At 46.1% G+C, this 26,764-nt stretch overlaps 1 long non-coding RNA gene and 1 pseudogene across 1 annotated transcript in view; both read left to right on the top strand.

The window, feature by feature from the left end:
• The window catches only part of LOC124607421, a 1,003,590-nt gene that overhangs the window by 907,785 nt on the left and 69,041 nt on the right, over nucleotides 1-26,764 (top strand). The gene's annotated exons all lie outside the window — the stretch shown is intronic.
• Nucleotides 16,891-17,008, top strand: LOC124607931 (annotated as a pseudogene).

Consider the following 26,764-nt stretch of genomic DNA (forward strand, 5'->3'; position numbering starts at 1 on the left):
CTGCTGTTGCACGCGACACCAGGCAGTTTCGTTTAGGAGGCGCCACAGTCGCACTACCCAGCCGGGCGTGCGCGGGAGTTCAAATACGTCGCAATAGTGCAAATTTTTGAGTCGGCACAGGTGGTGATTATAAAAACAAGCAACAACGTCTTCGTCACTTGAGGTCATCCTTCGCGACCTGAACAAGGTTGCTTTCACAATATCTGAGCTGCAGAGCAAAATTAATGTAGTTGGGAGTAAATATACGAGGTGTGGCTAGAAAAAAACCGGGCTGATGCTGGAAAAAACATTTATTTACAATTTCATGTTATCTCCTTCAATGTACTCTCCTCCTCGGTCTCTACACCGCTCCATACGAATTTTCCACTGTTCATAGCAATGCTGCAGATCATTTTCGGTAAGTCCATACATTACTTCCGTCGCTTTTTCTTTTACTGCTTCAACAGTCTCAAATCTAGTTCCTTTCAAAGCTGACTTCACTTTAGGGAAAAGAAAAAGTCACAGGGGGCCAAATCAGGTGAGTAGGGTGGATGATCTAAGATGGGAATGTTGTGTTTTGCCAAAAACGTCTTCACTGACAACGCACTGTGAGCTGGGGCATTGTCTTGGTGAAGGATCCATCACTTTTTTCTCCACAAATCCTTCCGTTTTCTCCGTACTCGCTCACGTAGGGTAGCCAGGACGCTAATGTAGTAATGCTGATTCACTGTTTGTCCCTCTGGTACCCAATCAATGTGCACAATCCCTTTGATGTCAAAAAAAAAAACAATCCTCATTGCCTTGAATTTCGATTTTGACATTCGTGCTTTTTTTTGTCGTGGAGAACCAGGAGTTTTCCAATGCATCGATTGGCGTTTAGTTTCGGGATCGTAAGTAAAAAACCACGATTCATCGCAAGTAATAACATTTTGTAAGAAGGTGGGATCACTTTCAATGTTTTCCAGGATGTCAGAACAAATCATTCTTTGGCGTTCCTTCTGTTCAATTGTGAGACACTTTGGAACCATTTTTGAACACACTTTGTTCATGTTGAAATTTTCATGAAGAATCTGCCTAACACTTTCCTTGTCAACTCCTGTTAACTCAGACACTGCTCTGATTGTTAAACGGCGATCTTGTCGAACAAGTTTACCGATTTTTTCAATGTTTGCATCAGTTTTTGCTGACAATGGCCTGCCAGTGCGAGTGTCATCACTGGTGTCTTCGCGGCCATCTTTAAATCGTATAAACCACTCAAACACTTGTGTTCGCGATAAACAATCATCGCCGTACACTTGTTGTAACATTACAAACGTTTCACTTGCAGATTTTCCTAGTTTGAAACAAAATTTGATATTAACACGCTGTTCTTTCTGTACACTCAACATTTTCCGACGCACAGACAAAACGTCAACTACTTAAAACAGACGCCACGGGCAGACTGAGTGCAGGAGACAGATGAAACTCGAGCAGTAGGCGGAGCGAGAGTCACGTGACAGCCCACGCGACTTTCAGCCTTATTGCATTCATTTTATTGTTTCACCAGTACTAGTCCGGTTTTTTTCTAGCCACACCTCGTACAAATGAATTAAGAAAAATACAGGCAAGCTAATATCTAGGTGCGGAACAACCTGCGTCTACATGACTGAAATCACATGGTTCGAATCGGCCGATTCTTTTTAAAGGAAAGTAGAATTCAAACAAAATTTCCTTAATACGGCGAGCTCTCGGCAATCTCTTGTTGAATATTCTTTCCTTGAAACTCAGTGGACCGTATTTTGAAAAGGGCGTCATCAAATACGTCGTCTCCGGAAATGCATCGTTACCAACTAAAACTGCATCTTGTGGCAGGCCGAGAGTTGTGGACTCTACTGACAATTTTAGAGTACTACTTGCAAAAATACCACCATCAAATGCCCTTCCTGCTTCACCTATATCAGCGTAAATGAAACAGTATTTACTGCCTGCATCTGCGAAAGTGGTCTAAGGCGCTGCAGTCATGGACTGTGCGGCTGGTCCCGGCGGAGGTTCGAGTCCTCCCTCGGGCATGGGTGTGTATGTTTGTCCTTAGGATAATTCAGGTTAAGTAGTGTGTAAGCTTAGGGACTGATGGCCTTAGTAGTCCGATAAGATTTCACACACATTTGAACATTTGAACATCTGCGAAAAGAACAATGCTAAATTGGGCAATTGTTGTAACACGATACGGGTATTGTAGCGACGAATATGAATACCCACTTACCCAGACGTGATGTAGTTTCACGCATTACACTATCTTTCTACCTTATTTCGCAACCGAACTGGCATCTTTTCTGTATTAATTCACGTACCCATTCACGTCTCTTATTTCTCACCTTATGCAGCGATTGCATGCATGTAAGCGCAACTCACGCAGCTGCCGAAGGTTACATTTCAGACAAGAAACCGGTGAGCACACACACAACGACGTAACTGAAACGTACACAGCAATGGTGTCGCATGTGAGCGATCATATACGAAACCGTCTACGCGAAACTCGTTTCACGAACTAGTTGCGCAACCTAATATCGTCGTGTAAACTAGCCTTTAGTTACATGCAAGTAAACCCCCACACCAGTTCTTTAAAGAATCGAGCTCCAATGTATAAAACGTCTTTATCTCCAAAACTATGTGACGTGCAATGGTATAATTTTGCAGGGCATTCAGTGGGATGTGTGAATAATCTGCACAAAATGTATTGCGAGCAGGATTAGTAGTAAAGAGATAGTAAATTGTCATGTCCGATGCCGCAGTTTACAGCGTAAACAACTTAAATGTAGCAAACGAGGAACTTTTTCCTTTCATCATTTTGTGTGGGGTGTCAGCGAGGTAAGTTTCTTAATATTTTCAAATTATGAATCAAATATGTTGGAATTCGCTAAGCCGGCCGGCGTGGCCGAGCGGTTCTAGGCGCTTCAGTCTGGAACCGCGCGACCGCTACGGTCGCAGGTTCGAATCCTGCCTCGGGCATGGATGTGTCTGATGTCCTTATGTTAGATAGGGTTAAGTAGTTCTAAGTTCTAGGGGACTGATGGCCTCAGATGTTAAGTCCCACAGTGCTCAGAGCCATTTGAACCTTTGCTGGAGTGTTTGTAGTTCCCACCAGGTCGGATTAAAGAAGGTGGTCCAAGCGATTCAGAGACGGTATGCTCTGTTTGATACCTGTAGGTTCGATAAACATGCGAGTATTGCGCTCTGTGAACTCACATGGGAATCCCTTAAAGGAGGGAGACATTCTTTTCGCGAAATACTGCTGAGAAAGTTTAGAAAACGATCCTTCTACGAACAACGTGTATCTCTCACAAAGATCACGAAGGATATCGGGGCTTCTAGCGAAAGTGTATAGACGTTTGTTTTTCACTCGCAGCATTTGCCAGGGGAACAGGAAAAGAGAATGGTTAGCAGTGGTAGAAGGTACCGTCCGCCATGCATCGTATGGTGGCTTGCGAAGTATATACGTTGGTATAGATGCCGATGGTGCTAATGAAACATTAAATGGTTCAAATGGCTCTGAACACTATGGGACTTAACATCTATGGTCATCAGTCCCCTAGAACTTAGAACTACTTAAACCTAACTAACCTAAGGACATCACACAACACCCAGTCATCACGAGGCAGAGAAAATCCCTATCCCCGCCGGGAATCGAACTCGGGAACCCAGGCGTGGAAACATTAAATGGCTGTACACGATTTCGACAGTGTACGTACCAACATCTGGAACTAGTAAATGTGAACTAAACGTGGGCGGATTTCAAACAAGTGGTTTGCCGGAGTTAGTGCGTTGTAGAGGAAGTGTGACTGTGTGGTGGATTTTTTCAGTGGCGTGCCCCGCGGCGGCCCGTGACTCAGAGGCGGGCAGCGGCCCTTGCTTCCTGCTGGAGTGATATTGGCCGCGGGTGAAGGGTAGCCGAAGGCCACGCCTTCCGCGCCGCGCTCGCCGACCTTTGCAAAGCCAAGGTCTGGGCTGCGGGCCGCGGGGTGCTCGTTCCAGGAAACGGCGGGGCCTCGCTAGGGCAGCAAGTGCTCACCATATTGCTGCCTCGCTCAACAACTGCACAGTGCGTTTTGCACCGCAGCGATTCTGCAGCTTAATCTGTTCTCCGTCAGTCGCCTTATGGTGTGTGGCGGAACGTATTTGAATAACATTGGCTCTTCCCACTTTCTTGTTCCAGTAGTGAATGGTGCTCCGGAAGAACGGTTGTTGGTGAGCCTCAGCTTGGGTTCATCACCATTTTGCGAGCATTCTACGGCTGGCGCCGCTTCTCACTTCCCGTCGTTTTCCACTTCTTCCGATCGTGCCAGCCTCCTTCTTGTAGTCTTCTGCATCGACCGCGTCCCGCACCTTTCGACACCAGTTCATCATAAGTCGTCCACGCTTCCTTCTTTCACCTGGAGGGCACTGCCACACTACACTTGTTTTGGCCATCGGCAGTCGTCCATCCTTTCTACATGTCCATACCAGTTTAGACATTTCTTCTCCGTTGTCTCTGTTATTGATTTACCTCCACCCACAGCTCTCTAACGTTGGTATTTGCTACACGGTCGCAGGTTCGAATCCTGCCTCGGGCTTGGGTGTGTGTGATGTCCTTAGGTTAGGTTTAAGTAGTTCTAAGTTCTAGGGGACTGATGACCTCTGATGTTAAGTCCCATAGTGCTCAGAGCCATTTGAACCATTTGCTACACGGTCCAGGTTAGGGATGCCACAATTGGCCTCCAGAAGCCCGTCTCTACTGCAAGCAACTTGTTCCAATTGACGCTTGTTTATTATTCACCCTTCTGCTCCCGTTTATAATAGCTGAACGCTGTATCATCTGGTTGGACCTTTTTGTTACTCGAAAGGACCGAGTTGATACGACCCTCCTGCCCTCACGTATTTAATTATTTATGTCATCTTCACTTTTCCCGTTTGATTACATCATAACCTCCAGAAACGTAGGATTTACATGTCCTGATCTTATTGGCTCCAACTTTCAGATCCTCTGCAGTGTTTCCGCCAACCTTCATTTTTGTGAAGCTAATTGTGAGGCTCTGTATTTCATGCTCCTTTTTTAACTTCCGAAGCATGTACACACCATTATCCTGCTCTCCTGCAACGATGACATAGCGAACACAAGTGTGTACAACATTTAGGCCCCCATTGGGCTTCCCACACCTTCTCATTTGCTCCTCTAGGCTAAAAAATGGTTCAAATGGCTCTGAGCACTATGGCACTGAACTGCTGTGGTCATCAGTCCCCTAGAACTTAGAACTACTTAAACCTAACTAACCTAAGGACATCACACACAGCCATGCCCGAGGCAGGATTCGAACCTGCGACCGTAGCAGTCGCACGGTTCCGGACTGCGCGCCTAGAACCGCGAGACCACCGCGGCCGGCGCTCCTCTAGGCGTTAAATGCCTCTTCCACATAGGTTTTAAATAGCATCGATGCTGTAGCACACCTTTTGCGTGGCCTTTTTGTAAAAGGAAACTCCGGTGGCACGGAATTTCCTGCTTTGACACCACTTATACAGTCCGTATAGAACTGTTTAGCTGCTTTGACATAAATAATTGACACGCCAACATTCGTCATACTTGTCCACAGATTGTTCTGTTGTGCAGATCATAGACTTTCTGCAAATCCACGAAGAGTAAATGGGTGTCTGTCCCTCTGGCAATTCTCTTCCCTATTAGATTCCGTAATGTGAATATTCCATCAATACATGTGCGACGTGGTCAAAAAACCATTCTGGTTGGTTGGTTGGCTGGTTGATGTGCGGGGGAGGGGACCAAACAGCGAGGTCATCAATCTTATCGGATTAGGGAAGGATATTATAGCCTCCATCATTATTCCTTCCTTTAAGATTCCCCCGCATAATTGCGCTAGTGATGGAATTGCACTTATGCCCCAGTAATTTCCACAGTCCTGCCTTTTCCCCTTTCTATAGATTGAAGTAATAACAGACCTTTTCCATTCCTTAGGTACCTGGTCCCTTTCCAAACACTTATTATACAATGGGGCTAAGATATAAAACACAGTCATAGAAACTGTCGTTAAAAATTCTGTGTTTTTTTTCCATCCGGACCCAGTGGTTTCTCACTTTTCATATATTTCACAGCTTCACAAATTTATTGCGATGTTATCCGTCCTGCACTTGAATGTTTGTCTTCTTTCGTCAAATTTAGCATTTCTCGTATAAACTCGTTTCTCTTCTCCGTGAGCAGGGCTTGGTAATACTTTACCTATTTCTGCCTGGTTATCAGAATAATCCCAGCGCTGTCTCTAAGGTCCTTTCTCAACATTTGGGTTCCACTCTGTAATTTTACCAACCTGCTCATTCCGCACGATATATGTAGGGAGAAATGTCTTATAGTGTCTGCAACTTGTGTTCTTCGTGACACTTTCGCACTTCCTGGAAAAAGCTGCGGGGAAACCACGGCTCTTCTTCGGGTCTTCTGTATCATTGCTACATGCGTGTCAACAAGTTTTTCATCACCCCTTTATTTCGAAATTCAAGGTGACTAAATGTCCATTTGCAATGCGTCCAGATCACCAAATCAAAAAACAAACGTTTGAGCAACGTCAGTATGTGTTGAGTCGACCCCTAGCACTATGCAGGCTAGAATCCGTGGCGGACCATCGATGAGCAGTCGTGGTCCAAATTGTCCCACTTTTCAATGGCTATTCTGCGTAACTCGCGCAGAGCACGTCGTTGTTCTCGATGTCCAACAAACGTCATTTCAGTCGGTACCGCACGTGTTCGATTGGGATCACGTCTGGGTAACAGACAGGCCACTCCATTGTGGTGACCGTAGCATGTTGAATGACCTTGTTCACGAGAACAGCACGACGAGCACACGAATTGTCATCCATTGAGATGATAAACTGTCGCCAAAATATTGACTGGTTGCAGAATCTCGCTCCTGTACTTTAGAGCAGTGAGATTGCCCTCAACAACGAAGAGACGTGTATGGTGACCCCATGTAATTCCATGTCAGAACATCACTGCAGTACCACATTGTTGCACATATGGGATACTGTGTTGGTGTTCGGTATTATGGGCTTTCTTTCCAACATGTTGTCCGCCATTATGAGGGTACAAACAGCTCCAAATTTTTTCCATAAACAACACCTGACACCATTCCTCGAACATCCATTCTGCGTGATTTCTTACTACCCATCTGTAATGGAATCCATGATTTGAAGGTTGTCCAGAAAGTAAGTTCCGATCGGTCGCTAAATGGAAACCACAGTGAAAATCAGAAACATTTTATTTGCAAGAGCAAGCTACACTTTCCAGATACTTCTCTACATAGTCGCCACTCCAACTTAGACATTTGTCGGAGCGTTATACCAAATTTTCAACACCATAGGGCTTTCCGATAGTTCTCTACGCTGGTCTGTAGCCCATAGTCTGGGCCCAAGTGTTGTCTTCATGTCCATCCTTTCAAATGAACAGAAATGATACTCAGGACGAGACAATTAGTCCCATCGAAAAGGCTGCAGGAGCGTCTTCACTGCCCCTGCAGAGTGCGGCTGCGAATTGCCATGAAGAAGGAAGTGCGTGGCAGTAGTGTTAGGCGGGCTGCATTCATTAAGGCGAAGCCTCTCAGCGGGCCCTCCTACTTGGCGGTAGACATCGTTGTTCTAGACACGTTTACTAGCTCACAGTGCACTCACAACTGAAAAGAACGTCCGATGCGATCGACGGTAATACAGGAGACACCACCCAACACATCTGTGCAAAGCTTATCGGGTTTTCACCGTGGTGTCCATTTCGCGACCGATCGGAACTTACTTTCTGGACAACCCTCGTATTTTGGTATACGACATGGTGCGTTCGCCATCATCGTCGGGGATGGGGATTCGCAACATGCAATCATTCCTAACAGTTTGTTGCGAGGTCCTGTAGCTTCTTCGAATACCGAATTCTGGAGCACAAAGCCAACAGTTTCTTTGACTCAAGAGTTGTAGATGATCATCTCGTGTACCTGTGGAACGTGAACGTCGCGTGTGGTATAAGTTCTCAACACCAACAGTCAACTGGAACCGATTCCATGTTGCACCACATCACTTTGACTCCAGTGCTTACATTGAGCAACTTCTCTGGTAGACAAGCCTTCTGCGCTTGGTAATGCTGACTTGATCATTGGTAGCAGTTGTCCTTTGTGGCCTGATGGATGTTCACTCTACTGTTCCACAGACGTCTCTAATGCGCCGCAACTGGCGCTTTACTTTCAGCTGAAGTTCTGCAGTGAATACGATTGCAGTGTATTACCATAGACATCGCTCATGGTAACTAAATGTACGTTTACAAACTGCGTCAGGGGCGACCTTCCTTTCGGTACAGGGACAGTCACAGTTGCATCACACCTGCACAACGTATTGAGATGATGCAGCACTTTGTTGATGTGTGTGTAATTGGTACAGACTCCACATTGGCGAGCAATATTCAAGTATCAGACGAAGGAGAGTTTTGTATCCTACCTGATTCTGGGTAGACTATACTTTCAACGACAGTTAATTTAATTTTTTACGACTAGTGTTATATGGTCGTTCCACTTTAAATCTCTCTCTGTTCATAGTGCCTGGGGCTTAATGGATTACACTTTTTGAGTGCGACATTTTCGCAATTCATAAAACTGTTTCCAGCGATTGTTCGACAACTGTGCGATCATACAATGACAGCTCTTCGCTTGTTTCGCATTTCCCCGCTATATCAGTTGTTCCAGGAGTGCTAGTTCCGGAAGATATGGAGGAGGATGTGGGAGATAGGCACTGATGGAGATGAAGTTGTGAAGGCGGATGATGAGTCGTGCTTGGATGGCTGCTTCGTTCGAGAACTTGCCCATGATATGCAAAGATCTCAGGTTCGAATCCCGGCCCGGCACACAGTTTTAATCTGCCACGAAATTTCATGTGATTCATAGTTCTTACCGTAAATACAGTGCAGCCTTCTGGTGAACAAAATGTTCGAAACCGGTAGTGGTAAGAAATATTAAAATATTTTAAAAGATCTAATCAGTTGAATGGTTGGCACTTCACTCAAAACGTAGTTTACTGTGAAACCACGGTACTTAAAAGAGTTATCTACTGACAAAAATACCTTTGAAACTTACTTATCAAGCAAAATCACTGAAGATAATTCTGCTGCATCCAGTGAGATTCCAGGCCGAAGACGTGAAGGACGCAGAGATGCCGCATGCTCTTGAAAAACCAGCACCTTCTGGTGAGACAGCGTAATCAGCACCAGACAGAGTTTGCAAGGGATGTCATTGGGATCTCCATCTAACTGGTTGTTCGAACGTGCTATATGCAGACTTATGGGCCATTCGGATGTTGCAAGGCCTGATGTTGGACAGCAGGGGAAATTGAGGACAGGCTTACTCGTCCTCAAGGTTCCGCTCGGCCGCATCTGATGACCACAAGTGGGGATCGCTGTATTGTGCACCAAATATATCGTAATCCCTTCACATCCAAGAACAAGTCATGGACTGTCTGTAACATTCTGTGTCATCGCGCACATTGATCGAGGACTAGCATTAGTGGAACTAGGGAATTACCGTCCCATGCATAGATGCCGTTAACAATTAGCACAAACGGCTGTGTTTGGAATGGTGCCATGACGAGGAAGCATGGGTTGCAGGTGAATGGCGTCGCATTGTGATCAACAATGAATGGCAGCTTTACACTGCAGCAGATGACCGCCGTCGATCGGCAGCGAGTACAGCGGCGACCCGGGTGGAGGGAGTCCACCACTGCCTAAAGAGTCGTATTTATCCAATGATTTGGAGAGGCACAGCGGTTTTACCGTTGGCTTCAGCGCTCAGCTGTTAGTGGTTGAGAAAACTGTGACAATACAATGGTACGTCACAACGACGCTGCGTCCTCTGTTTCGGCAGCACAGTGGTGCAACTCTTCAGCAGGACAATGCTCGTCTACACTCGACACGTCCATGAACTGTTTGCGTGATGTTGAGGTTCTCCTGTGGCCTGCAGGACCCCCAGATCTGTCCCTCATAGAACACGTGGTGGACTAGCTCAGACGTCAGCTCCACCCAAGTGCCAGTATGTAGGATTCGAGGACCAGTGACAACAGTTGTGGGCCAGTTGGTCTCAGAAGAGGATAATAGACATACCGACTCTTCCCAAACGAAGCAGTGAATGGAATCTTGCTACAGGAGGTTGTAACATCATAGGGGCAACAGGGTTCATACTGATTCAATTTCGTAATCACTTTCCGTCTTAAACCGTGAAGTTCATTTCCATTTACCCCTTCTGCTGTGGGTGCTGCACAGTTGTCAGGCTGTGTACTTCCCATGTTCCGTTGCTGTGTCTTTTTCCTCTTTCATTTTTTCCATATTTCTTGATGTCTAAAATCCTCTTTGACGGTAGGCAGCTGGTCCTCCTCCATTTCACCAACTGGGGTACATGTCTGACCAGACTGAGTTACTTAGTGGGGCAAGGACGTAGCAGCCAGTGAAGCGAGACGTGCCGGAGACTGCCGGTGGCGGCGGCGGCGCTGGCAGAGACGCCGTCGCCGTCCTTGGGCTTTTCCTGCTCCGTTGCTCCTTTCGTCGGCCGTAATGAGCGCCGCCGTGGCGACCCTCAGCTGCGACCTCTCGCTGCGGGCTCAGTCGTGTCAGGTCGAAGCTCTGGGCGGCGAAGGCCGCGCCCGCCGCCCGCCGGCGCACTTTCGGCAGCGCCTGGCCGTGACTTTTCACGCTGCGTTCGCCACAGTCGTGTAGTCGATGGTCCCGGTATGTTCCGATCCAGCACAACTGCCTGCAAAAAAATATTACACTCTTTTCGTTAGAAATTCACCGCCACATTCCAGGTAAACGATTTAGATCGTCAGTGTTTTGCCTCACCATCACAGTGGGATGTCCGAATGATGTCGGTGTAGTGTACGCCAGTTTGACGGCAACTTTTCTTGTTGACAAACCTCTCTCTGCAACTGCATCTACATTCCAAAAGCCAACTCATCGTGTGTGGCAGAGAGTACTTTTGTGGAATTATAACACCGCTCCATTCACCGCAACCTCCTACCATCATGGTATGAGGTCAGAAGATGGTCAAAAACAGACCGAATCCAGTTACCAAAAAATAAATGTTTCTTGCAATCGAGACTGTTTGTGTCCATTTTTAAAGTACTGTAACTTCCGCTCTTTACCTTTTCCAACGCGGCCAGGCAACCGGCGATCTGCGGACGGGATCCGGCCCCGATGGGTTTCAATCCGGCCCACGGAAAAAATTCGAGAGAGAGAGAGAGAGAGAGAGAGAGAGAGAGAGAGAGAGAGAGAGATTGTGAGAGTGTTAAGGGCCCCTATCCTATTCAATATTATATTCTCAATTCCTCATTGTAATGAGGTCGAGCATTGCATTTTCCAATACTGGAAATACTGACGAGCAGTTCTGATGCTGACCAAAATATTCTCACTATTACCAACATATATTGTGCGTACGGGGGTGAGTATTATCGGATTGACATTTCGCCATTCTGTTTTCGCAGTTTTCTAGGTTGCGTTGTGTCTAGTACAGCCGATATGTGCAAAGTGCAGGCGATTTAGACGTTCAAACTTTTTAAAACTGACAAGAAGTGATGTTTAATGCTACAGAAATAACCCATGCCTACACTATTAGTCATTAAGAGTATTTTTGGACATTTTTTTCAAAAATGCTTCCTAGTAGTGTATGTCGATATTAACTGACTCGAATGAACTGCCTGTAGCCAAAAACCTCAAAGTTACCAGTAATTGGTTGTCCACAGGGATTGCCTGTCTCACTGTCGCATTGTGTTTTTCTACTCTTTGGTTCAAATGGCTCTGAGCACTATGGGACTTAACTTCTGAGGTCATCAGTCCCCTAGAACTTGAACTACTTAAACCTAACTAACCTAAGGACATCACACACATCCATGCCCGAGGCAGGATTCGAACCTGCGACCGTACCTGTCGTGCGGCTCCAGACTAGCGCCTAGAACCGCTTGGCCACCCCGGCCGGCCTTTCTACTGTTTCCCAAATTAACATCACTAAATAATTCTTGCGTGTTGTGAATGTATTAGAACGCTGAAGTTTTGAAATTGCTAAAAACTTATTCTGAATTAGCTAAACCCAGTTCCTTTTACACGCGTTTATTTTTCTATGATGACATTTCAGGATGCCTGGCATCCCATCATCAGATGTTTATATTTATTTACGTGTTCCGAACAGGATTTTTCAAAGGAAGTTTTTAAGACTCTATTGTAAAACGTCGTAAAAAAATAAAATAAAATAAAAATTGGTTATGACTTTTAAGCAATTGGAAACAGCCGAAGATCGGGTGCACATAAAGCGGAAGTACTTTCAAAAACGCATGTTTTGGGGTGGTGTAGTCGTTAGCGAATCTGCCTACGTCGTAAAAAAATAAAATAAAATAAAAATTGGTTATGACTTGTAAGCAATTGGAAACAGCCGAAGATGGGGTGCACATAAAGCGAAAGTACTTTCAAAAACGCATGTTTTGGGGTGGTGTAGTCGTTAGCGAATCTGCCTAGTGAGCAGTGATTTTGAATACTGGCGTTGGTAAAAATTTTCATTCGTCGCTTCAGCCTGCATGTATGCGTCATGGTGTTAAATACGGTAGTTTATCCTTAGTGGAGCTCGGGAAAGAGCTTAATATTTTCACGTACGAAAGGTTTAACTTGCAGTTCAGTCGTCCGACCGTGGGTTCAGTTTCTCAGTGCACTGACGTGCGGAAGTTAAAATAACATCGAAGAAGTATCCTTCTGAATTTCTTCGCACTTAGGAAGTATTCCTAGCAAACAATTATCTTTATTACACTCCTGGAAATTGAAAAAAGAACACATTGACACCGGTGTGTCAGACCCACCATACTTGCTCCGGACACTGCTAGAGGGCTGTGCAAGCAATGATCACACGCACGGCACAGCGGACACACCAGGAACCGCGGTGTTGGCCGTCGAATGGCGCTAGCTGCGCAGCATTTGTGCACCGCCGCCGTCAGTGTCAGCCAGTTTGCCGTGGCATACGGAGCTTCATCGCAGTCTTTAACACTGGTAGCATGCCGCGACAGCGTGGACGTGAACCGTATGTGCAGTTGACGGACTTTGAGCGAGGGCGTATAGTGGGCATGCGGGAGGCCGGGTGGACGTACCGCCGAATTGCTCAACACGTGGGGCGTGAGGTCTCCACAGTACATCGATGTTGTCGCCAGTGGTCGGCGGAAGGTGCACGTGCCCGTCGACCTGGGACCGGACCGCAGCGACGCACGGATGCACGCCAAGACCGTAGGATCCTACGCAGTGCCGTAGGGGACCGCACCGCCACTTCCCAGCAAATTAGGGACACTGTTGCTCCTGGGGTATCGGCGAGGACCATTCGCAACCGTCTCCATGAAGCTGGGCTACGGTCCCGCACACCGTTAGGCCGTCTTCCGCTCACGCCCCAACATCGTGCAGCCCGCCTCCAGTGGTGTCGCGACAGGCGTGAATGGAGGGACGAATGGAGACGTGTCGTCTTCAGCGATGAGAGTCGCTTCTGCCTTGGTGCCAATGATGGTCGTATGCGTGTTTGGCGCCGTGCAGGTGAGCGCCACAATCAGGACTGCATACGACCGAGGCACACAGGGCCAACACCCGGCATCATGGTGTGGGGAGCGATCTCCTACACTAGCCGTACACCACTGGTGATCGTCGAGGGGACACTGAATAGTGCACGGTACATCGAAACCGTCATCGAACCCATCGTTCTACCATTCCTAGACCGGCAAGGGAACTTGCTGTTCCAACAGGACAATGCACGTCCGCATGTATCCCGTGCCACCCAACGTGCTCTAGAAGGTGTAAGTCAACTACCCTGGCCAGCAAGATCTCCGGATCTGTCCCCCATTGAGCATGTTTGGGACTGGATGAAGCGTCATCTCACGCGGTCTGCACGTCCAGCACGAACGCTGGTCCAACTGAGGCGCCAGGTGGAAATGGCATGGCAAGCCGTTCCACAGGACTACACCCAGCATCTCTACGATCGTCTCCATGGGAGAATATCAGCCTGCATTGCTGCGAAAGGTGGATATACACTGTACTAGTGCCGACATTGTGCATGCTCTGTTGCCTGTGTCTATGTGCCTGTGGTTCTGTCAGTGTGATCATGTGATGTATCTGACCCCAGGAATGTGTCAATAAAGTTTCCCCTTCCTGGGACAATGAATCCACGGTGTTCTTATTTCAATTTCCAGGAGTGTATTTCAACCGGAAAAGAAATTGGGAGTGCTGACTTCCGTTTCACGAATTCACTATGCCTGATTTTCAAATCCCGTTTTACTTCTTGCGAGGCACATCTTACAACGAACTTGCGATATTCATCGCCAGATATTTTTGTTGCTTCTGTTCTATCACATTATTTTGGTTCTTGCTATCACTACTGCGTAACTCCAATAAATAAAGAAAACTAGATCACTTTTATTTAATTGCCCAGTAAAAGCAGATGTAATTTCCGACTCAAATTACCTCTAGACATAATGCACTGTCGACTTGGTAGCTTTGCGAGTAATTACTCTTGCTGACCTTATCCAGATCTGCATCCAACCCTGCGACTGCTTCCCGACTCGCAGCGGCGACCATTACGTAATCCTCACACAAAGCCTGAATAGTGAGGAACTCTGAACGAGCAGTTTTATGGCACTATACCCGTAATCAAGGTAAAACGCTTTCGCGGAGCACCAAATTTGAAATTCATGACGCAATCAAGCTCAGGCGGCCGGGAGACCGCTGGTCCGTGCTCCCGTTGCGTCCCCTCACTGCGGCCATCCCATTAGTCGCAGGCCTGTGTTCTGACCTGTAGGAGTAGTGGCCTTACCTCTCCAGTGCGAGCGTACTAAATATCCAAGTGCCCCCGTTGCCTCCTTTTCTCTTCCAATAAAGATATAGTATGCTGTCCAAAATATGCTTTGCTCTGACAGGGCTTCTTGTTCTCTCAAGCATACATGTGTGTTACGTACTATTTTCAGAATAGAATTAGTACCAGTCACTTTTAAAATTATTTCGAAGTGAGTTTCGAGGAACTTGCTTTCATCTTCAGTGACTATAACTTCGTAATTTTCATCAGGTATTGGGTCGCTATCAGTGGCGACCAGTTATGTGCCAACGTGCTACAGCACACTGTATCTCATTAAAACTCTTCCAGTGCGAGCCAGAAATTGCACCAAAATTACGCCATTTCTCTTGGAATGTGTGCTGGTGGGCAAATAAAACGGACGAAAACGTGTTTTGTAGCTGTCTCTCCACAACTAGAAACCAACGTCGAGTACTGAAATCATGGGCAGCCACGCTACGATAACTCAGAGAAGGGACGCAGCTGTCTGATTTCTACTGCACTTGTGATGTGACGTCATCCCTTCCGGTACTATGAGTGCTGCATTGCTCACAGCACTCGATCAGTATTTTTCTTTAAAAGTGCATGTAACATTTTGTTGGGTAAGTGTGGAGTACCAGTATAAGAGACTTTTCAGGAGCAGTCGAAGTAATGGCTCAAACGCCGAGATGTCTACTGCACTGACTAGCCATTTGTTGGCTCTGCTTCGGTACCTGCTGCTACTGCAATTTTTTCATTTTATTTTATGCTTCACAATTTTAAATGATTAATTATAAAATTTAAATGTATTTGAACAGATCAATTTGTATACTTAAATTAATATATTCGATTTAGTTACGATTACTACTACCCTTGTAAGTCAAAAGTCTATAGGCTGCCTCATTGTAGCACATTGGTAAAATTTTACGCGAGTTGCTACTGGTCACGATATTTGTGTGTGCGAGCTTTTTTCATTTTGGGAAGTGAGTAATCTGTCACTATAAGAATTTTTTTTATTCTTGCCTTTCTGTTAATAAAAATCTACATATAGTCCTCTGTAATACTGAGTATGTTCCACCACAACTTCGCTAATTTATGTTAAGAACGCAGTACAACTCCCACAGGTAAGTGTTTCAAGCATCTTCACCTCTTAATGAAGATAACAACTAAATCAAGTCACAGTTATCTGTCGTATGCTGTGAGTAGTAAACGATGGACTGTTGCTTGAGATTTCAACCGGGATTCCAGTGACCTGTTTCCGACGATTCGCCCAGGTACTATGCCTGTAGCCCCTATTTCAGCTGTTACCAACAGTCTGTTCATGACACTATGTCGAATAACCCCACTACGCGGTCCAGTTTCATTAATTTGTCCACCGCGTGTGTCGAACTCAAGTGCAAGTGGCAGCACTAGCAGTGGAGGGTGTATAAAGTGTCGTGGGGAACGCGGGAAACACTGAAGTCGTTGTCGTAATGCGGAAACGGAGCGATTTTTGTGACGGCATATCATTGGTTTTCAGGCCAAGGATGGAAGCATTTCTGAAACGACTAAGTTCATAAGACTGTTAGCGTGTTAAAGTATATTATGCGTGGCAAAATGGCGCTACCCACAGTAGGCGGCGTGGCAACTATCGAATAGACGTGCTACTGTTGAGCAGCTGAACGTTCGGACGAACCAAGGAGCTTCCAACAGTGTCTCCTGAACGACCGTTCAGCGAACGTTGCTGTGCACGGACCTCCGCAGCAGGTGTCTGATTGATGCACCCATGCTGACTACTGTTAATCGGGGACGAAGGCTGGAGTTTGCACGCCAATGCCGCAAATGGATGTCCATTGAGTGACGACAGCTGATCTTTCAAGATAATCACATTTTATGCTCCATTGGCTGAAACTTCTGAAAGCAAACATCGTTCAACAATCGTCGGAAATGTCCAGACCGGAGGAGACAGCGTTAGGGTCTGGAAATGTTTGCGTGGAATTCCCTAGGTGATCTCGTCACTCTGAAGGCACAGTGCATCAACACATGTACGCATTTATCCTTTGGGGTCATGTATACCCTCACATGCCAACGGCCGTGCCGCAATGGTAGCACCGGTTCCCGTCAGGTCACCGAAGTTAAGCGCTGTCGGGCTGGGCTAGCACTTGGATGGGTGACCATCCGGTCTGCCGAGCGCTGTTGGCAAGCGGGGTGCACTCGTCTCTTGTGAGGCAAACTGAGGAGCTCCTTGATTGAGAAGTAGCGGCTCTGGTCTCGTAAACTGACATGCGGCTGGGAGAGTGGTGTGCTGACCACGTGCCCCTCCGTATCTGCATCCAGTGACACCTGTGGTCTGAGGATGACACGGCGGCCGGTCGGTCCCGTTGGGCCTTCATGGTCTGTTCGGGAAGAGTTTAGTTTTTATAGCCTCATTTGCTGTTTCTCTTTCCTGAGCACGATGGCAACTACCAACAGGACAATGCAACGTGTCACACAGCTCGAAGTGTTCGTGCGTGGTTCGAAGAGCAGTGGGTGAGTTTACCGTACTCTCCTGGCTACTAAAGGCCCCATGTATTCACCCAGTCGAGACTGTGGGACCACTTCGATCGGATGTTTGGGCTTTGGATCCTCAGCTGAGAAACGTAGCGCTGCTGGCCAAGGCACTGGAGTCAACATGACTTCACATCGCCGTCAATATCTTCGAGAACCTGATTGACTCTAGCCCTGCACATCTCGCAGCGCTCCGCGTCACAAAAGGTGGATTTTCAGGTTTTTGACACCTGGTCACATAAACTTGACTGGACAGCTTATCTTCTGGTGTTGAAGTCCTGGAGTGACGTGAACCTTCTCTTCTTGCCGCACTTTTGGCCTGAGTCGTCACGAGTCGTTCTGCGGTCATTCTCTTCCTGCTAACTGTGGTATCCCCTGTGTCCCTCCTGTTTCTGAAGATCTGGAAGATAACGACAAGGTGCACGACTCCCTGCGGGCAAGCTGTGGTGCGGTCTCCGCCAGGAAAATTCCGGTACGTTAGACAAATCCACGAGCCGTCACGTACTCACGCCGTTCTTCATCTACAGCTATATCTACATTTACGGTGTGCAGGCCACCCGACGAAGTGTGGCGGAGGGTACTTTGTGTGCCAACGTCACTTCCCTGTTTTCTTATTGCAGTTGCAGATGGTTCACGGAAAGAACAATTGCTGGTAACCCCCCCTCATGGGCTTGAATGTGGGTTTTTTTTTTTTTTTTTTCCCCGAGATATGCGCAGAAGGAAGCAGTGTCTTGGTTGACTCTTCCAAGAACGTACGACATCGGAAGTGTATCAGTGGACCATACCGTGGTGCAGAACGCCTCTTTTTGAAGTGTCTGGCGCTGGAGTTGACCAAGGATCTCCGTGATTCTTTCGTGCTTATTAATTGAGCGTGTAACGAAACGTGCTGATCGTTTTTGGATCTTCTCAATTTCCTCTATCAATCCTATGTCGTACGGAGCTCATACTGACGAGCAATATTCAAATATTGGTCGAAGGGGTGTTGTGTTAGCTACTTCCTTTGTTGTTGGACTACATTTCCCGCGAGGATTCTACTAGTTAATCCATCTGACATCTGCCGTATCCGCACTCAGTTTTAAGTCGCCGTGGAAATCACTCTGTGCGCACACTCCTAGATATTTTCTTGAAGTAACTGCTTCTAGTGACTGTTCTGCAGTTGTGTAATCATACAATAATGGGTTTTTCTATGTATCTACAATTTGTTTCATTTGCTGATACTGAAGATCAGCTGCCACTCGCGTCCCTACAGTCCATCGTCTGGAGGTCAACCTGTCTTCATTTGTACGAATGGTTTTTCCTATATTGTAAATACAGAAAATGAGTTCTTACGATGATGAAATGTTAATCAACGTGTAAATATTTGATTATCAGTTGAAACTACAAATTAACTGTTAGCACTACGATATGTGATTGGTCACGAGAAAGTCTAATCTCAGGTGCTCGCATTTAAAACTAGACAACCAGTTTGGCAGCGTTAGGTCAATGTATTTAATGTCTGTCGGTGTATGTGACTGGTTGCGGCCATGAACATATTGCTGCATTTCCGCAACAGTCTCGCACAAACCTGTTCTCGGATGGCTGACAGTGTGCCAACCTTAGATCATTGATAGTATAGACCTGCGCGACGTAATTGTTGTTGTGTCTAGGAATCCTGCACACTCGGTTCGCTTGACAAACAACTCATAATAGTGAGTTTTATCACAATAGACAATTGCAATTACTTAACTTTGATATGTGTCGCAAGCAAAGGGCGACATGCAAAATAATCAGACTTCTTCAGAGTAGACAAACACAAGTCTACGCTACATAAGAGTTTGCTACCATGCGGTGGCCAACATTGAAGCTGCTATCGAAGTGGCCGCCACCGGTCTAGCGCGGCGCTAATGTCCTCTTCACGTAGGGACCGCTGATGTTGCGTTGTCGTCCTGGAGGGAGGTCGGTCAGCGTGCGGTTGGCTGACTTTTCTCACAGCCATCTCTTCTCTTTCGTTCCCGACTGGCGTGCCGGCGCTGACTTTACGCCATAACAATTATATTGAAACCAACATCTTGATCAGCTGAGTATTGGCGCCGTCCACTTGCAGGCTCCTTCTGGGTTACTGTCCAGTTTACCTCTACCTTAATTGTCGTATTTTCGCTAAAGTTTTCTTTATTAAAATGGTGAAACGTTGAATACCGTCTGGTTCCACCGAAAGACGTGTGAAAGAAAATAAAATTTAGTTCTACTAGTAAAGTTGTTTAAAAATAAAAAAAACAGAGAGATTACGAACACATTTTTGTCGAGTACGCCTTAAATTTACTGGCAGAAGCTAAAGAATGACGTCGTTACCAAGCAGATGTGAATGCTTTTCTGTTTAACAATATTTATTTTGGTTTAAATATTACAAATTGAATGCTGAGCGTCGTCATAAACCTATCGTAAAATAATATTCCAAAACTCGATGAACGACAAAGATTTTGAGGACATAGAATATTAATATGTAACTTCTAAGATAGATAAAAATATTATGTCGTTTATTTTTCCGTTCTAGTTGCGCAAAAACTATTCTTTTTTAATACAGTTGGTGGGTTCTCTTGCGACGAATATGTCGGTTACACTTTTTATTATGCTTCTTATCTTGGTATGTTTCGCTGTCTGTAGTGGACTAAGCAAAAGTCATAAAACACAAGGCCTTATTTTGTGTAAAAACTCTAGCATTATTGATAGAAACAGATGTAATTTCTTTAAAATCATGATAAAACACTTCATTCGTATTGTTGAGCAATCGACAAGAAACTAAATGCTGTCTTCTAAACTGCTATTTAGCACCAGGGTGCGTTAAAAACTGAGGAATCTGGAATGCACTAAACGGACCACGTACGAGCACTGCGAGATCGAGAAATACTCGTTATAAATGGGGCTACCCCGTAGACTCTTAACCTCTGCGAATGCGGTGTAGGCCCTACTACAAACCACGCTTCACACACCTGTTCACTGCTCCCCGCCAAACGCAGTTAAGAGGACCTTCTGGCAGCAAAGTCAAATGCAATTGCCGTCGCCCGTTTCTGGGCAAGAAATTTCTAGCTCTATGTATATACACTCCTGGAAATTGAAATAAGAACACCGTGAATTCATTGTCCCAGGAAGGGGAAACTTTATTGACACATTCCTGGGGTCAGATACATCACATGATCACACTGACAGAACCACAGGCACATAGACACAGGCAACAGAGCATGCACAATGTCGGCACTAGTACAGTGTATATCCACCTTTCGCAGCAATGCAGGCTGCTATTCTCCCATGGAGACGATCGTAGAGATGCTGGATGTAGTCCTGTGGAACGGCTTGCCATGCCATTTCCACCTGGCGCCTCAGTTGGACCAGCGTTCGTGCTGGACGTGCAGACCGCGTGAGATGACGCTTCATCCAGTCCCAAACATGCTCAATGGGGGACAGATCCGGAGATCTTGCTGGCCAGGGTAGTTGACTTACACCTTCTAGGGCACGTTGGGTAGCACGGGATACATGCGGACGTGCATTGTCCTGTTGGAACAGCAAGTTCCCTTGCCGGTCTAGGAATGGTAGAACGATGGGTTCGATGACGGTTTGGATGTACCGTGCATTATTCAGTGTCCCCTCGACGATCACCAGTGGTGTACGGCCAGTGTAGGTGATCGCTCCCCACGCCATGATGCCGGGTGTTGGCCCTGTGTGCCTCAGTCGTATGCAGTCCTGATTGTGGCGCTCACCTGCACGGCGCCAAACACGCATACGACCATCATTGGCACCAAGGCAGAAGCGACTCTCATCGCTGAAGACGACACGTCTCCATTCGTCCCTCCATTCACGCCTGTCGCGACACCACTGGAGGCGGGCTGCACGATGTTGGGGCGTGAGCGGAAGACAGCCTAACGGTGTGCGGGACCGTAGCCCAGCTTCATGGAGACGGTTGCGAATGGTCCTCGCCGATACCCCAGGAGCAACAGTGTCCCTAATTTGCTGGGAAGTGGCGGTGCGGTCTCCTACGGCACTGCGTAGGATCCTACGGTCTTGGCGTGCATCCGTGCGTCGCTGCGGTCCGGTCCCAGGTCGACGGGCATGTGCACCTTCCGCCGACCACTGGCGACAACATCGATGTACTGTGGAGACCTCACGCCCCACGTGTTGAGCAATTCGGCGGTACGTCCACCCGGCCTCCCGCATGCCCACTATACGCCCTCGCTCAAAGTCCGTCAACTGCACATACGGTTCACGTCCACGCTGTCGCGGCATGCTACCAGTGTTAAAGACTGCGATGGAGCTCCGTATGCCACGGCAAACTGGCTGAGACTGACGGCGGCGGTGCACAAATGCTGCGCAGCTAGCGCCATTCGACGGCCAACACCGTGGTTCCTGGTGTGTCCGCTGTGCCGTGCGTGTGATCATTGCTTGTACAGCCCTCTCGCAGTGTCCGGAGCAAGTATGGTGGGTGTGACACACCGGTGTCAATGTGTTCTTTTTTCCATTTCCAGGAGTGTATTTCATATTTTTATATCTTTACATAGCTGGATATCTAGAATTCTATGTTGTGTTTCTTTACATATGTTTAATGTGTGAATATTCTGCACGCTATAAATTGATGATGCTTCCGACATTAATAAATAAATAATAAACCGATATTTGGTCTTCTATTCCTGTCGGAGCGGTGAACTAAATGACCCATAGTGCAACACAGACAGGAACTGACTGAAGAACCGACTTCAGTCGCTTGTAAAAAAGAAAGAATTGTCAATAAAGTGTTTCAAACTCTTTGTTAACCGTGTCAAATGTAGAAATGAGAACCGTCCTATCTTTATTGGGAATTTCGGAGAAATTAGGCCAACTATGGTACTGTATGTGTAATATGAATACAGATCGGTCAGGTTTTAAAACCAACTCTTAATTTAAGCTATAAACGAGAAAAAATTTAGGTGTATGCTCCACATTGCATAGTGAGCAGTGACAGAATGTGGCTTTTTTTGCCCTACGTTACGTTGCTCTTTTTTCCCCAAACCCCAACAGGCGGAGATAGGGGCGTGCACGGTCTGTACGTGTCACGTACCCTTATTTATATGCATGTGACAGGAGGTACCTTGACTCCGCACTTTTCAAAGATATGCTTTGACTGAAGAACTTGGGAGACGCCATATCAGATTTTGTTGTTTTAAGCATTACGAATATAATATGCTGGCTCAAATGGCTCTGAGCACTATGGGACTTAACATCTGTGGTCATCAGTCCCCTAGAACTTAGAACTACTTAAACCTAACTAACCTAAGGACATCACACACATCCATGCCCAAGGCAGGATTCGATCCTGCGACGGTAGCAGTCGCGCGGTTCCGGACTGAGCGCCTAGAACCGCGAGACCACCGCGGCCGTATATATGCTGTTTCGAAGCACCAGCATATTGAAAATCTCTCGTAAACACGCCAGTATTGATACAATTTGTAATTAAGTTAAAAGTAATGTCTTATCGATGGTGGAAGCCTTCAGGAACTTTTTGACAAAGGGTACAACCACAAGTTGCACTTATTCACGTAGTCTATAGCAGCTCATCCGCGTCCAGGTATCTGCAAAAACTTTTTTATTGGCATTTACGTTTTAAAAGATTATGGTACTTTGTTATTAATTAAATAGAAGTGTGTTTCGTAATTTTCGATGTTATGTATCTCTGTCGGCAGTGAGTTGTCATTTTAAACCGTTTACAAATTGAGCATGAAGCACGCAAATGCAAGTAAATATTCAAAACTCGTTGGTCACACGGTAAAACAAACTACGACTCAGAATAAAAAGATAACCTTCTTTTCCAAACAAGAATTCTTCAACTGAAGTACAGAAGCCGACGAAGAGTATTCTGGTACTTGAGCAGGAATGTTGTTGCTACTGTTTTTCCTCGTTGTTTGTTACTTTCGAGTACAAAGGGAGAAATTTACTTTTCTCGGTGTGAATTCCAATTTTTCACACAAATTAAAACGTACTTCAAACAACCAGTACGGTTATTTACCATTTGGGGAGCTTCTCGTTATGTACTTTTCATAATACATATGTACATCATGAGTATATTAAGTTGGGAAGTCTCTCTTTCAAAGAAAGAAAAGGCAGCAAAATTGCATTGAATGTACCAACAGAATATATGTGCTCCAGCTTTGATTCGTCTGCTAGAATGGCTACCGCAGTCACGACAATACCGCGGCAATAGAGACATCTGTCAGCGACTTCGAGGAAGCAAACAGTGTCACAGCACCTCTCGTAACGTTTATATAAATAATGATACGTGTGTGTGCTTATGGTCTAAAGCCATCCTCACACGGGATGTGTATCTCATCGCGAAGCACGACGCCAGGCGTGATGTCCGTCGTGGTTGCTGCACACTCTGAAACGACGTGATACATCTCAAGGAACATGACGTGCTGCTCGTCGTGATTTGCGACCTTGGCGCTCTCTCCCCAGCGGCGGTCTGCGGCCTCTGGCGCGTAAACCAAACAGCTTCTTTCCGGAAATGGACGCGCGTAAAATAGCTGCGTCAACTCTGTTAGCGACTGTCGAAGAAAAGCGGAGGAGATCGCCAAGAAGTTGCTGGACTCGTCGGTGGCTTGAACAGCAAATAATGGTTCACTACGGTATGACCTACATACTGTTAGAATTTATTCGTTAACTCAATTGAATCTTCATCCCATTTTCTGTTTTAAAATGAATGTAGTTAAGGTATAGTGTCTGGTGTCAGTTGGTGGATGCGTAATACCCATTGCCTCGATGTTGCGTTGACTACCATCGCTCTGAAATAATGTGCATCACGTAGATTTCAAGATCGAGTTTCGATTCCTAATTTTATTTGAATGATTTTTTCGAAACTGCTCACCAGCACTGTGAAAGATATTTACCGACAAGATGCAAACATGAGGCAGTCTATAAAACCAATGGCAGTTACGTAAAGGCTTTGGCCTCTCGGGAACAAGAATTGCAGCAGATACATTATTTATGGTAAATAATATCGGCTACTGCAGATAATACTTCTATTAAATTAATAATAAAGACCAAGAATCTTTTAATAATCAAAGTCTGAAATCATATTTTGGAAAGAGGTGGACACGAACCTGCTACCTTTCTCTTCGCATCTCGCGACGCTCTCAACTAACTTATAGCTTCAAGATGGTAGATAGGTCTCCCTATATGATATACGCTGTCTAAAGACAGTATCTCCAAAAACCATTATTAGACATTTATCTCTGAAAAGTTCTATCAAAACGACGCTCTTTTGATAGATCTTCATTGTGCCGTAGCATTGAAACGGTATACTTTCATAGCAGACAAGTTATAACACTGAAAACATCAAATACAGGAAGCCTTTATTTACAAATATCTAGTTTCCTGTCCTTTTACTATAACAAATCGTGGAATAAATGACACGTTTTCGGGAAATCCTCCATTTTCTGATGCTTTGATACAGCTTACATTCATACCAAGTACTCTATGATAAAGAAGCCCCACCTAGTACGTAGTTAGTACAATATGGGTCCTGTGTTCTTCTTGTGACGTAAAACAATGTCACATCTTATTGGCAACGTTCCTTTCCACGAGGAAAAACTGCGACCTCGCAGATTCTTCATTTCACATTCCGCGGTGTACTGAACGTGAAATGCGACGCTGTGACGTCACCAGCTTCATGTCTACGTATATTTCCACGTCCCGAGAGAGGATGCTTAAGGTGCCAGTGAGTGCACTTTGGAACCAGTTCGACCACGGACTCCGCACCGCTGCAGGCTTGATGGGCCTCCCCGGGACGCCCTCGTGTCCCCCGGGGCGCCCTCTGCCGCCCGAGGCTCAGGAGAATACCGCGGTAGGCCACCGCGCCCTCTCATTCACTTTCTTCGCTCCCCGATGAGAAAACCGAGTTATCTTGAGGACTGTTCTTTCTACATATACGTATATACAGGGTGTATCAAAAAGTATCATCGGATTTAAACAAAAAATCATAACTATTACATCATTTGAGATATGTGCGTCAGCAACGTACTGTTGGAAAGAGAAAACTCTCGAGTTTTACTGGTAGCAGCAGTGTGCACACTCTTCAGGCCTAGTAAAAATGGTGTCGGGTCAACAGAAAGCGTTTTGTGTTCTATGTTTTTCGCAGTGCGGGTCAGTAATGACTCTTGGCTCTGAGCACTATGCGACTTAACTTCTGAGGTCATCAGTCGCCTAGAACTTAGAACTAATTAAACCTAACTAACCTAAGGACATCACACACATCCATGCCCGAGGCAGGATTCGAACCTGCGACCGTAGCGGTCGCTCGACTCCAGACTGTAGCGCCTAGAACCGCAGTGCCACTCGGGCCGGCGGTACTGACTGTTCAGTGTGACTTTCGTACTAGTTACGGTGTGGGTACTCCTGCAGTACAGAGCATTAGACGGTGGCGTGAACAGTTCCGAGGCAAATCGCCGGGCCGTCCCCGAGTGTCTGACAAAGACGTCGAACGTATCCGCAAGGAGTCCGCCGAAATCAATTCGCCGTGCAGCTCGACAGCTCAAAATGCCCTCGCTGTCCGACTCGCGTGTGCTGCGTCGACGTTTACACATGAAACCATACAACACTCAGCTACTGCAAGCTCTTTGTGAAGGTGACAAGCAACAACGTGTGTTCTGTAATTTCGTTCTTGGCAAGATGGAGGATGACAGTTTTCTTCCACGCTTAGTGTGTAGTGACGAGTAAAATTCCATTTAAATTCAAATTTGAACCGTCATAATGTGAGAATATGGGATACGGAACAACCAGATGAAGCTATACAACATGAGAGGGATTCTCCAAAATTTAATGTGTTTCACGGAAAAGGTGTACGGTCTATTTTTCTTTGCCGAAAACACTGTTATAGGAAGCACATACTCGATATGCTTGCGAACTTTCTTTTCCCACAGGTGGAGACCGATTCGAACAACTTCATTATCTAACAGGATGGGGCATCGCCACACTGGCACCTAGAAGTGCGGGAATTTTTAAGTCAGAGGATTACTGAACGATGCGTCGGTCACACTGGACCAAATGATTCAACCTTACGTTACTGGCCTCCAAGGTCACCGGACCTGACTATATGTGATTATTTCTTGTGGGGATTTATGAAAGATACTGTTTATGAGCCTCTGTTACCAACAACAATGAATGAACTGGGACATCGCGTAACAGCAGCAGCTGTGGAATCTGTAACTGAAGACATGCTCGCTGCAGTGTGGGAACAATTTGAATACCGCATTGACATATGCCGTGCATATGAAGGGGGGAATATTGACACCTATGGAAAGGTATGAAAAAAGAAACTTTTTGAATTTCCCGTTCATCAAAAACCAAAAATTCGTTGTAGATGTTCATTAGTTTCACATTTACAGACATGCCAAATCGGATGCTTCTTCTTGATAC

The sequence above is a fragment of the Schistocerca americana genome, chromosome 3, assembly GCF_021461395.2.
Source record: "Schistocerca americana isolate TAMUIC-IGC-003095 chromosome 3, iqSchAmer2.1, whole genome shotgun sequence".
In the NCBI taxonomy this organism is placed as follows: domain Eukaryota; kingdom Metazoa; phylum Arthropoda; class Insecta; order Orthoptera; family Acrididae; genus Schistocerca; species Schistocerca americana.